Here is a 12,630-nt window from a genome sequence, read left to right as displayed (position 1 = left end):
AAACGCCGGCGTAATGTATGGAAAGCCGCTGAAATGTCTTCGAAAAATCGAATGATGAAGAACTCAAGGTGAGACAAAGGATTTGCTCAGTCACTGTACAGTTAATCGATGCAACTTCATTGTATTTCTGAGTACTCTTATGCGTAGCCCGGTTACTTTCGAGTACACGCGGTACAACGGCGCGCTATCGGGGAAGGTGGCGAAAGGCCGACGACGGGATTTTTGTTTACCTCGAGGGTCGCGGCGTTCGGTTTTTGGTGTGTGAGACCGAAAAGCAGCGGTTCAGTGCCGTCAGCGCCTCCGGGGATTTCAGAAAATAACAAAATATGTGTATTTAAGGTTGAATGCATGCATGTGTTTAGTTACTTATGCGTCAATTCATTCATTTATCTATCTATCTATTACATAAATATCTATGATAATCATAATAATAATTATAAGAATAAGAATGGTGATCAAAAAGCAGAAAGATAATTGAATACTAATTTTAGTGCAAGTGTGCATCAATAGCTAGTTATTAACCCTAATGTTTTTATTGATTCATGATATATGTATCAATAACAATGACAACAACAACAACAACAATAATAATATTCATAATATTGCGAACTTTAAGGCAAGTATTCATAGATAGTTAGTTATAACCTTCCTGAAGATAAATTAATAATAATAATAATATTACAAAAACAACACAACAACAACAACAACAACAAGAACAATAATAATGATAATAATAATAGCAATAATAATAGGAATAATAATAGAACAAAGATAAAAATTAGAAAAGCAGATAACAACCGAAGTGGTTACTTTGAGAACAAATAAATATTGATAATTATATATTATCGACCTCCTTGAAATAAGTAAAAATGAAATACAAATTTAAAATAGATAAATAAATAAATATCTTGGATGCCAAGTCATTACTTTTAGTGAAATGGCTTGGATCCCTTACGGGCAAATATCCGAGGCTACGTGATTCACAATGAGGCCATTATAAATACAATGAATGCAGAGAAACATCTCCTGTCGCAGCTAAATCTTTGGAAAGGCTCTCCTTGGATGAAAGTTGTTGTTGAAGTGCCGCAGCGTGTGTCCGCACATGAGTTAATGTCTGAACTTTCCCGCAGACATCTTTATAGTAAAGTTTAGGTGGTGGTTGATGGTGACTGGTGACGGGAATGAGCCTCATTACGAGCCGGGGTCCCCGTCATACTCCTGACCTTCAAACTGAAATGTGAAGGATTTAAAATAAGTCTTAAAAGTGTTTGGTCATTCTCCAAAGCGAGTGTAAGATATGATATTTCACGGGGAAATATGCATTGGGGGCAGCGGGGCGGTGAGCATCTTCACCTCTACACATTTTCACGGGTTTCCTCCACGTTCTTCGGGTTCCTCTAAACGATAACAAATGAATGAATGAATGAATGAATGAATATGCATCTGTTTCAGGATAATGTAACTTTGCCTGTGGCTCCGTTTTCATCTGTGCAATGATAAGATAAGATAAGATAAATTTTATTGATCCCCATAGGAAAAATTCTTTTGTTACAGCAGCGTCACACGTATAGTATCAATAAATATGATAAGAGGGAAAATTAGAAGATAGACAAAGACATCCACAAATAGACAGCAGAGAGAACAACAACAACAACAACAACAACAACAACAACAACAACAACATTAAGGATAAAAAGTGACAACAGAATGAAAAAAAGCAGAAAACAGCAAGAGTGAAATACACAACCATCCAGCGCAATCACTTATTTATACACATAAATACTACATGTAATCATATACATGTACTCGCAAAGACATTACGTATGTTTTTACATACCTTTAACTTACCTATTTATATACAGCTATATATACACCTATTTTCATTTTTTTCTTTGTTTTTTTTACTGTTTTTTTTTTTTTTTTGCTATTTTATTCTTTCTGTTTATAAAGAATTCTATTTTGATTCTTCTCCACTTTATTCTGTGAGCGGGAGCTGCTTTCAACAAAAGGCTATTTCTCCCTTGAGGATCAATGAAGTATTCTGATTCTGATTCTGATCATATTATTTTGCTTTTGCTACTTGGGACTACAAGTAGAGAACGAAAGGAAAGAACCTTGAGATTCCCACTCTGCGGAACAGGCTGTAGTCCATCGTTGGCATATTAAATCAAGTTATTTCATAAGAAAAGAGTCTTCCAGTACGTTCAAGTTTTTTTTTTTTTTTTTTATACAAAATATATATAATGGCCTGATGTTACGGGGAAGAAATCCATTTCATAGGCGGCTGACGAAAACCGGCATTCAACCGTTTTTATACCCAAAATCAACCAAATGGTGAAAGAAGTGCCATATTGTGGGTTTATTTAATCCTTGGCTACTTAATTTGTGCTTCCGAACCTTTTGCCGGTTCCAGACCTCAAACACTGGGTCTGCAAACACGGACCTGAAGGTGGTCACACTCAGACCGACTCCCACGGTAGCTTCGTCGCCACGGCGTTGTCCATGGCGTTGTCCATGGCGTTGTCCGCTTTCACCTTCCATGTCCCATTTGCACAAAAACCGGTCGACCACTTTCATGACTTTGGAAAACCAAGCGACGCTTTGACTTGCCGACCCCCCCGAGGCGAGCCTCGGTTATCTCTCTCTCCGTCGGATGGCCTCGACGCCGCGGCGTTTTTATCCAAAATGAAAACTCCGAGGTTTTGCGATGCAGGTGCGTCGACCGGAAAGATCTGCGGGCAGTTTGTCGGGACCAAAGTCTTTGTCCTCTACTTTGGTGTCACTTCACAGATTCTACTTTCAGATGAGAGGCATCTTGATGTGTCTTCCCTTTTTCCTGCACAATGATGGATCCCGTAGTTCCTTTTAGGGATCCTCTTCTTCACCTCAGCCAATCGTCCGCCCCCATCTCACCCAATTTACTTCCTGTCCTTTTCCACTCTGTCCACAAATTTCTTCTCCTCCCTGGAAGCTCCGGCCTCATTCTCCTTCTGTCCGAATCTTCACCATCCCTTCGCCGGACATGTCCGAGCCGTCTCAGTCTGATTATGTCTCCGGAACATCTAACATGTGCCTTTGTGGACTGTGAATGCAAAAACACAGCTGGTCAAGGAAGTGAATACAGGGAGAAGCTCATGTTTTTCCAGCCCCGGTGACAGATACAGTATAAATGAGCCGACGGGATGCATTCAAATGCCTCCCTTAACTCCGATACGGCCGGCTTTGACACATGACCAAACGGCCGCGGCCACGATATCCCTCCCACTTTGTTGTTTGACCTTTTTCTCACTGGGGCTTGCCAAGTTCTATCTAAATGGATGGATCTATGAAGCGCTCTTGACACCATTTGGGATTTCAACTCGCAGAAAAATCAAAACAAATGCGACGGCGGGGAAGTCCTTGCGTTTCCTTGCGGTCCGGCCCTCGGTATTTTGCACGCGGCGACTGCTCGGAGGGTGCAGCCGAAAAATGTTTTGAATGGACCGGCACTTCGCTGAGACGGAGAAGGATTCTCGTCCCGCGGAGTTAATCGCAAATCGGAGATCACGTGACTTATTGGAAATGTCGCCCCCGCATCTTCTCGGACGTCTCTTCGCCGTCAATCTTTCACTCGAAACGCGTTTTGATTTTGTATGTGGTGTCATTGTAACCCCGGAGAGAGATAGCGGCGAGGATCAGCCGTCTTCACCTCACTGCGGTTCGCACTTTGAAAACCCCTTTTCTCAGGGATGGTTCGGACTTTCTGACCAATTAGAGGGAGCGGATGCGGGCTCGGCAGTCACTCATTAAACGGCGGAGGAAGATAAACAACGGCAAAGAGGAGTCGAAACGAGCACACGGAGGAAGCAAGAGAGACCGTGCTTTTTATTGTAATTTTGTCCAATAAGAAATCAAAAGTCAACTTGAAAATGCAGATAAAACGCAAGGGTTTGAAATCTAACCTTGAGTGTTGCACTTCTGCTCGATGCTTATTTTGAGTACCGTAATAAGAGGCCAGAAGCGTAACCGTCCAAAAACCAATTACTGTCGAGTAATGGTAAAAGCAGCTCGGATAAGTAGTATTCAGGGAAAAAGTGTGAGCCCTGCAAGGTTCTCAAGGGCTCCTGCACATTTGCATCGCGAAACCAAAGCTAACCGAATCAACAGATGTTTGCAAAAAAAAAAAAAAAAAAGAGACTTTTTTTTTTTCCTTCACAGAGGTGCGAAAACGCCCCCGAAATCAGCTCAGAGCTCCATCGATGTTTCAGTAACTGTCGGAAAAAAAAAAAAAAAAAGAGAAAAAAATCTGCTCACTTAATGATTTCGGTCCTTGGAGTAAACAACTATAGACTGAAGTGCTGGAGGAGCTGAAGTGAGTTTACAACACCCTGAATGGTGCAGCTCACAGGTTTAGATAAATAATGCAGCCGGGGGTCTGTTGGTTTCAGCAAAGTGAACTAGCCAAATGCAAAAGTGAGTCTGTAGAAGTGTGTGTGTGTGTGTGTGTGTGTGTGTGTGCGCCCATGAAAGAGCAGACCTTTCCCACACTGCAATTGGCTTCACTGGAGCAGACAATTGCAATGTAGCCATGTGAGAACGGGGCAAGATGGAGTCACTTTTGCTGACAGCTCATAGAAAAACCAACAGTTTTGATACACAGACATTATGACAAAGGCTGAACAAACATTAACAAACTCTCGCCGTTCCCTGCACTTTGGTTTGCAGATGCGGCTGCATGTTCAACGAAACTTTACACTCAACGTCCATGAAAACTGTTTGTATTTATATATATATATATATATATACACACACAGAGCTATTTAATTTACTATTATACTAGGCAAACATGGATGTTATATATAGGATGTTCTCACTCATCCAGGTCATGGTTACTTCTTGTCAAAATCTTCTCTCATAGCAACTGGACTTGATTTTCGCACTATAAAGGCTCACCTAAAATCCTTATATTTTCACAAAAGTCGTCCGTGCGACTTATAAAACAAATTTTATGTGGCGCACTGCGCTCAAACATCTGTCAAAATGTTTCAGTGTGACTTTGATTAGCGACGAAGCCGCTCCACCTGATCGATTGTCGGAGCGTTCCCGCCTGATACGAGGACGCCGTATTAAAGTCTGTCCTTGGTTGAATATGGGTTGCAACGTCAGATGACGTTGGATAACTAACTATATAGTGCTGGAATACAACATTGCTCCAACCTCGTGCTGACTTCAGGTGTCTGCTATAGCTGGAAACGATAAACCAATCAGAGAACAGGACGTAGTACGCTTACCTCTGCTACTTTTTGGGGCTTCAACAGAATATTACTGTACATTTGTGTGGATGAGGACCCCCCGAAAATGCCAACTGTGAAGAGACATGCTGACGAGGCAGAACTCAAACTCTAGGTCATCAGTCACGCAGTGGATGATGGGAAGAAAGCAGCCGCCAAAGAATTCAACATGAGTGGAGGAAGTAAGAAGATAAACTGCGGCGAGTAAGAAAAAAAAACAGAGTTTTCAAGGGAACAAAGCAAGATGAATGAGATGAATAAAGTTCGATCCATCTATAAACCATATGGTTGCGACTTATGTATGAATATACACCCTTTCATTGATATTGCGCCTTATAATAGGGTGCGCCTTATAGTCCGCACAATAGGATATGCTATTTGTAGATGGCTGCATGGGATGTTCTAGTCCTATATATCATTTTTTCAATATGATTTCCGTAAATAATCAGTTATGCACATTCATTCGTGCATTCTTTATCTTCAACACTGGATGAACCATGCGCAGTTGCGTCCATCGAGCAGCTCCAGGGTAGAAGTCAGGGGTTTATCTCAGCTGCCATTTGGCGAGAGGTGGGGCTAACCCATGACAGCCAATCCAAGAAAATGTAAAAATGTATAGTTTGTTCATTAGACCATCTGGATATTATTTTGAAAAAGCACTGTTTCCACATTCGCCTTACTTCCGCACTTAACTCTGTCGTGCCATTTCACACATCAGCTAGCGCAAGCTAACCCTTGAAAAAAATGAGCCAGGAACAAAAGTCGCTGGAGAGCGTTTTCGTGAGGAAACGTGAAAACGATGAGACCGCAGAGGTGTTGCTGACTGCCAGCAAAAAGAAAGTTGCATTTAAAAGAAAATATCAAAAATCCAGCCTAAGTTACAGGTTCTTCACTACAGGTGATGCACCCACGATGCATTTTTTTGCACTTGCTAGCTCATGAAGCTATGAAACCCTCAAAACTTTATTGATTATTTATTCTTTTTTATTCATCTATTATTTTTTATGTTGTATTTATTATGTATTATAGTGCAACATTATTGTTTTATTCAGATGAAATACTATGAACTTACAAAAGTTTTTATTTGCTCCCCTGCACCTCCAACCACGGAAACATTTTCATGCATAAAACTGCTCCCTGGTGCAACAAGAGGTCGGGGCAGCTGCTGTACATGGTTGTCGATATTGATAGCGTTTGGAGCTTTGCAAAAAAAAAAAAAAAAAAAAAAAAAAACGCCACTCCCACGCCACTTGAACAGACCGATCCTTAAAAAAAAAAAAAAAAAAAAGCAGATGGCAGATCGTGACAAGCATCGGCCGAATGACACATCCTCCACGCCGAGCTCACCCATACCGTGGAAACGCATTAAGTGTTTCCCTTGTCTGCGCGTCGGCGACTAAGCGCGGTGTCATCGGCAGATTTATACAACTGACAGGCCGTATTCATAATTTTCGGATTTTATTAGCGTGCGGAGGGAGTACGGCGGGTGGAAGCGTGCGGCGCCGGGCCTTTATTGGATCTACGTCCCCGTCCCATTTCTGTGTGATCAGGTTTCTTGTAGACAAACCAAAAATCCATTACATACTGTCAGATGTTATTGCTTTTTCTTCCATCGCCGCAGCGAGATGAAATTTACCGACGTGGAAATCACGCAGCTTCTCCTCTGCGTGTCTTCCTGGCCGGAGGGTCCCGTGTCCTTTTCTGGAGCCCCCAAAATAAATCCCACATTAAGACGCTCAATTAAGGACGTGCATGAATCGCATTATCTTTGTTGATCTTTATTACTATCATAATGTTTGAGTCTGTTATTTCCATAACCTCTGCGGCACCTTCTTAATTTCAAGGTTACCTTTTCTAAGTCGGATTTATTATTGTAATGAATGTAATTTTAATTTGAGACCCAAGGCCAAACACCGAAATCAAATAAGAAAATCTATGTTCCCCGTTTTGTCGAAACCATGGTTTTAAGTTTTGTGCGCGTCCGCGTCGACTCGCCCTTGAGCTTCTCGCCTTGACCACAGTGACTGTCCAAACCCGAAGTCCGCGTAAAAAGCTGGTATATTTACCGCATTTGTTTTGCTATAAATATGCAAAGCCTTCCTCTGTATCGGGCGGATGTTTGCTTTGTTTGTCATTTACTGTCACGGCTCCTTTTCCTCGGATCCAAAATAAACAACCAGAAACTAAAGAGGCGTTTTTAGAGACCTTCAAATATATATCAAACTTGATACTGACTTGCTGATACCCCCTTTACTCCATCTGCCTCTCAAGATAACCCTGGGATGCCTTGAGTGGGGAGAACAGAAATAACACGGAATACCTATAATAACTATTAATGCTGCATAGCATTGCTAGCTTAGCATAAAGCACCCATCATAGACATGTAAGAAAAGAATCAGGAAGTAGAAGACTGCCACATAATAAATTCAAATAGCAGCAAATGCTCACTCTACCCTTTAAAGACAATTGAAACAGCATTAGCTTAGCATAAAGGAGGTCCCCTAGCTAACATCAGTCCCGTCTCATCTTTGGTCATAGCCAGATTGTCGTAATGTGCTTAGGTGTTCCCTTCCGGCCCAAGAAGCGCTGCGACATCCTAACCATGCGGTGAATCCAAATGTGCAGTTTGTTGCCAGGGTTCCGGAGTTTTCTGTCCTCAAGATACGCAAAAACGACTGCAGGCGAAAGGCCCTTCTCTTTTCACGCACACACCGACTTGTTGTTTCCGTGCTTGGCCCTTCCACCTCACAGCAAGACGGTCCCCGATTCGATCCGCAAAGGCGAACCTTTCGTTTTGGCCCCTCCATGTTCTCCGCCGGTTTGTGCAGGATTCGTCCGAGGTTCTCCGGTTTCCATTCAAGGTCCAAAAACTTGTAGGAGGCTCTTAAGCTTCTAAGCCGTAGGCGTCAAACTCTGGTGTAAATATATTTGGCCCGCGAAGCCAAACCAAATGACGGCTACAAATACTACAAATACTACAAATCCCAGAATGCTTTGATGTTTTGGCCCGAAAATCACACCATGACCCATAAACACCCTCTCCTCTGTTGCCAGTAGTCATAGCAACCTTATGCTAATACTGCTAATGTGCTACCCCTCCGAAAAAATGATGACAAAAAGGCGATCACAGTGTGCCAAAGTGAGCAATAATTAATGTTTTCTTTATGCACTTTTTCTTGCTACTACAAGACCTGGGCTGGTTTGGTTTCACGTTCATTGAGAGATATTTTGGTTAATTAATTGGATATTATTGTTATTTTATTGTGACAGTAGTATTAGCCTGTGGAAAAAGGTTACTGCTGGAATTTAATTCAGAAGGCTGCAAATAAAAAGAGGCGAACGATTTTTATCTCATTTTCATTTCGGAAATGAATGCCATTGATGCGTTTTTTTAATTTGAATGTCGATTTTGCATGCGTGCAATATTAAGTTGAATATTTTTTAATATGAAGCTTTGCTTGTTCCATATTTATTGTATTATTTATATTATATTATTTTATATTTTTAAGCAAATGTTGTTTGGGTCCATATGAAAATGTTCATTGTTATATCTGGAGGAAGATTTTTTTCAATAAATGTCAATGTTGGCCCACGACCGTCTGGGGTGGATGGGCGGCATAAGTGTCCCTTTTCTGTGGTACAGCATTTTGATGGATGTTGCTCCATAAATAAATTTGTGACTATTATTATAATAGATAATTCAATGTTTTCCTATAATCTACCTACGTATTCCTTTTGGAGATGGTCCTGTACAGGATCTATCATCAGTCTTCAACAAAACACATAATTAACGAATATTACTATTCGGGAATATTTTTCTTGGTGCACTAGCCTGGATTTGATCATTTAAGAAAGTGGTATATTTTTGAATAATTGGGGGAAATCGTTCAAAAATAATTTGTTCTTGCCGTTGCGTCCTTGAGTCCTGGAAGTGTGTTAGTATTTATGCTTTTATCTGCGGTCCAAACTGCAACTATCAGAGCATCAGCGGCTCCAGCTGGGCTGCAGCCTGTCCCTGCTTTTTGAAACCCATTTCAACCAAATCGCTCCGAGCGTTTGCATAAATGGCAATCCGGATACTGCGTGGGTCCTTGTTGAGAAAACTGTTGCTCCTTTGCTCCCGATAAAAATAACACACCGGCCTACTAGAAATGATTTGAGTGACACATACAGGATAACCACGGGAGTCCCGTCCTCATCACAGCGACTCTAATCGCGTCTGTGACGAGGAACGTCGTGGAGGAATCAATTCAATTTATTTCTATTTTGAAACAAAATGCCACCCAATACAGTCACACATTATATAAATCCGACATCTTGTACCGGCGCGGAGCGCTAATGTACGACAGATTTGCAATGTCGTTTTGCTCCTGCGGGGTCGTGCCGTTTCCTGATGTATAGATCCAGTTCGGAGGCACTGAGCCGTGCTGTCTGTGCTGAGAGGCTGCTTCCTCTTGCATGGCGGAGCTTATTGGTGGCATTAGGTCTAATAGCCATTAGTGCATCCGTTGTGCCTTCGCGCGCAGCAATAGCAGCGTGGCCTAATGATTACATAAAAAGTCAATGTACAAGGACAGCGTGGAAGAGGACGCGGCTCCGGCCGGGAGCGAAAAACACCAGTGTCACCAGAGATGGATGGATGGATGGATGGATGGATGGATAGATGGATGGAGAGAATGGTTGTATTTCTATATGCTGAATGGTTTTATGTCAGCACATGATGTGTGACTACAGGGTAACGCCCACTGCTGAATGTACAGTATAGATCATGAATGACTGACTAAATAGTGATCCTATGCACAGTTGCATCTGTCATGGTGGCCCATTTGGTTATAATAAATATAAAGGCAATTAATAAATACATAAATAATTCAATAGAAAAAAAAACAAATAAATGAAAAACAAACAAAAAGTAAATAAACAAAATCATGATTAAATAAATAACTAAATAGGAAATTCATAAATACGTATATATATATATATATATATATATATATATATATATATATATATAGAGAGAGAGAGAGAGAGAGAGAGAGAGAGAGAGAGAAAAGTAAATAAATTAAATATCAAACAAATAGATAAAAAAATCAAATGTGTGAATAAATAAATAAATAATTCAATAGACACATAAATAATTCAATAGAAAAAAAAGAAATAAATCAACAAATGAAAAACCAACAAAAAGTAAATAAACAAATACATGAATAAATAAATAACTAAATAAATAACTAAATATGAAATTAATAAATACATAAATATATCAATACAAAAAAGTAAATAAATTAAAATCAAACAAATAGATAAAAAATATCAAATGTGTGAATAATTAAATAAAAAGACAATAATAAATACATAAATAATTCAATAGAAATAAATAAATAGACAAATGAAAAACAAACAAAAAGGAAATAAACAAATACATGAATAAATAAATACATAAATAGGAAATTCATAAACACATAAAATTATCAATAGAAAAAAAGTTAAAAAAATCAAATGAATAAAAAAAAATAAATGTGTGAATAAATAAATAAAAAGGCAATTACTAAGTACATAAAAAAAATAATAGAAAATTTAAAAACAACCAAACAATATATGAATACAAATAAATGAAAAACAAACACACAAATAAATAAATGAATACATAATAACAATCTGTGAGTTTAAAAATCATGCACTGATTTCAAATGATCCACTCTTGATTGTAAACACTGTGAATTGTGCTCAGTGCAGTAAAAAATGTTTAGCTAAATACTAATTGAAGCTTGCACCGCTGTCTGTCTGTCTGTCTGTCTTTCCGTCCGTCTTTGTCTCCCCCCTCCTCCGGCAGATTAAGCCAATTTTCAGGCTGGCTCCTGCCACAAAACGTTCTGTAATAGTCTAATTGTGGCTAATGGTTTGTGCAGCTAATTAAAGTGTATGAATTACAATAATCAGTCAGCTGCATGGAACCCATGCCGCCTCTTACTGTTCCTCCAAGCGTGGAAGTCCGAGACCAGAGAGGGGCTGGTGGAGGTGAGGCGGGGCGGCGGCGGCGGCGGCGGCGGGGGGGGGATGGTGAGTGGAGAAAAATAAAGGTGAGGTGAAAGCGATGATGAGAAGGTGAAAGTCAAGCTAGGCTATTTAAAAAGGAGCACATGACGCACGTTGAAGTAGATGTTAGGCTGACAAGTCCGGCTGCTTTGTTGACACGCGCCGTGACACGGGACGTGTGCGTGATGTGATACAAAAGAGTGCACAATCAATCCCAATTCAAATTGGAGCACCTTTATTATAGCATATTCACAACATTTTCATTCTGCAGCCCTCGGCGCCTTCTGCTGATTTCCATCTGCATTCAAAGGGCATCACGGGGGAGACGGCGTGCAACATCATCCATCCATCCATCCATCCATCCATCCATCCATCCATCCATCCATCCATCCATCCATCCATCCATCCATCCATCCATCCATCCCAGCTATCATTGGGCTAGAAGCGACCCTGAAATGATTGCCAGTCAATCGCAGCTCCACATACCAAGACAGGCAACATTCAGTGACTCATTTGGGGCAATTTCCCCCAATTTTTTCCAATGGCAACATATTTCTTTTCCCTGCAACGTAATCATACTTTTATAATAATTACCTTGTTTGGGTACCGGCGGTAGATAAACAAGTTGGATCTTTAGCGGACGCGGCGCGGTTTGGAATGCGACTGTTTTAAAGGTATCTACCCGGCTGAATAATAAATGCGCTGTGTTATATCTACATTTTCCTAACTGGCGTAAACTACTTATTGCAGCCGCGCAAGCTTCGGCACGTCTGCGGTTTAAGTGCACATAATGGCGGTAGTAAAGTTTCCCCAGGTCGGCCGGGAGATCATTATATTTTTCTCAAGGCTTTCCTTGTCAGTTATATGTTAAACAAATGAGCGCAGCGGTCATAAAGAACGGGCCCGGTGAATTATACAAATGCATGCAGACGCAAAATGCATTTCCACGTAGCTTTTTACCTCGTGATGGAGACAATAAATCCAACCTCGCTGTATTTGTTTCATTAATTTGCCACTGAGAAATGAACTGTTTGCCTTGGAAAAACAAAACAAAACAAACAAAAAAAAAAACACGCAACCGGGTTTATTCGAGAAAATGGCGTCGATGTGTCCCGACATCACCGGCTCCCCCTCCGCCCCCGCCTCCGGAGGAGTCGATGTCTGCGAAGGAATATGAGGATTCAAACGGCGTGGGCAGCACATCAATAAACCCCCACATTTGGGGCCTTGACAGGCACTGGCATTTTACCGAACAAAGACACCGGGAGGTGAAGGGAAATGAGAGATACTGATGGCCGCGGCGCACAAATAGAAATAAGAAAGC

At 40.8% G+C, this 12,630-nt stretch overlaps 1 protein-coding gene across 2 annotated transcripts in view; it reads left to right on the top strand.

Moving 5' to 3' along the window:
* Nucleotides 1-12,372, top strand: part of myorg (myogenesis regulating glycosidase) — a 218,217-nt gene extending 205,845 nt beyond the window's left edge. The window contains exon 5 of one of the 2 annotated variants that reach the window (XR_015107749.1): nucleotides 11,578-12,372. The gene's annotated coding sequence lies outside the window, so the exon portion shown is untranslated. Of the gene's footprint in view, nucleotides 1-5,297; nucleotides 5,549-11,577 lie in introns of those variants that run through there. The other variant, XR_015107750.1, reaches the window with a different exon arrangement.
* Nucleotides 12,373-12,630: the final 258 nt, after the last annotated feature.

The sequence above is a fragment of the Fistularia commersonii genome, chromosome 21, assembly GCF_037954325.1.
Source record: "Fistularia commersonii isolate RoL2024-O1a breed Wild chromosome 21, RoL_Fcom_v1.0, whole genome shotgun sequence".
Lineage (NCBI taxonomy): Eukaryota > Metazoa > Chordata > Actinopteri > Syngnathiformes > Fistulariidae > Fistularia > Fistularia commersonii.
This window is presented reverse-complemented; position numbering and strand designations above follow the sequence as displayed.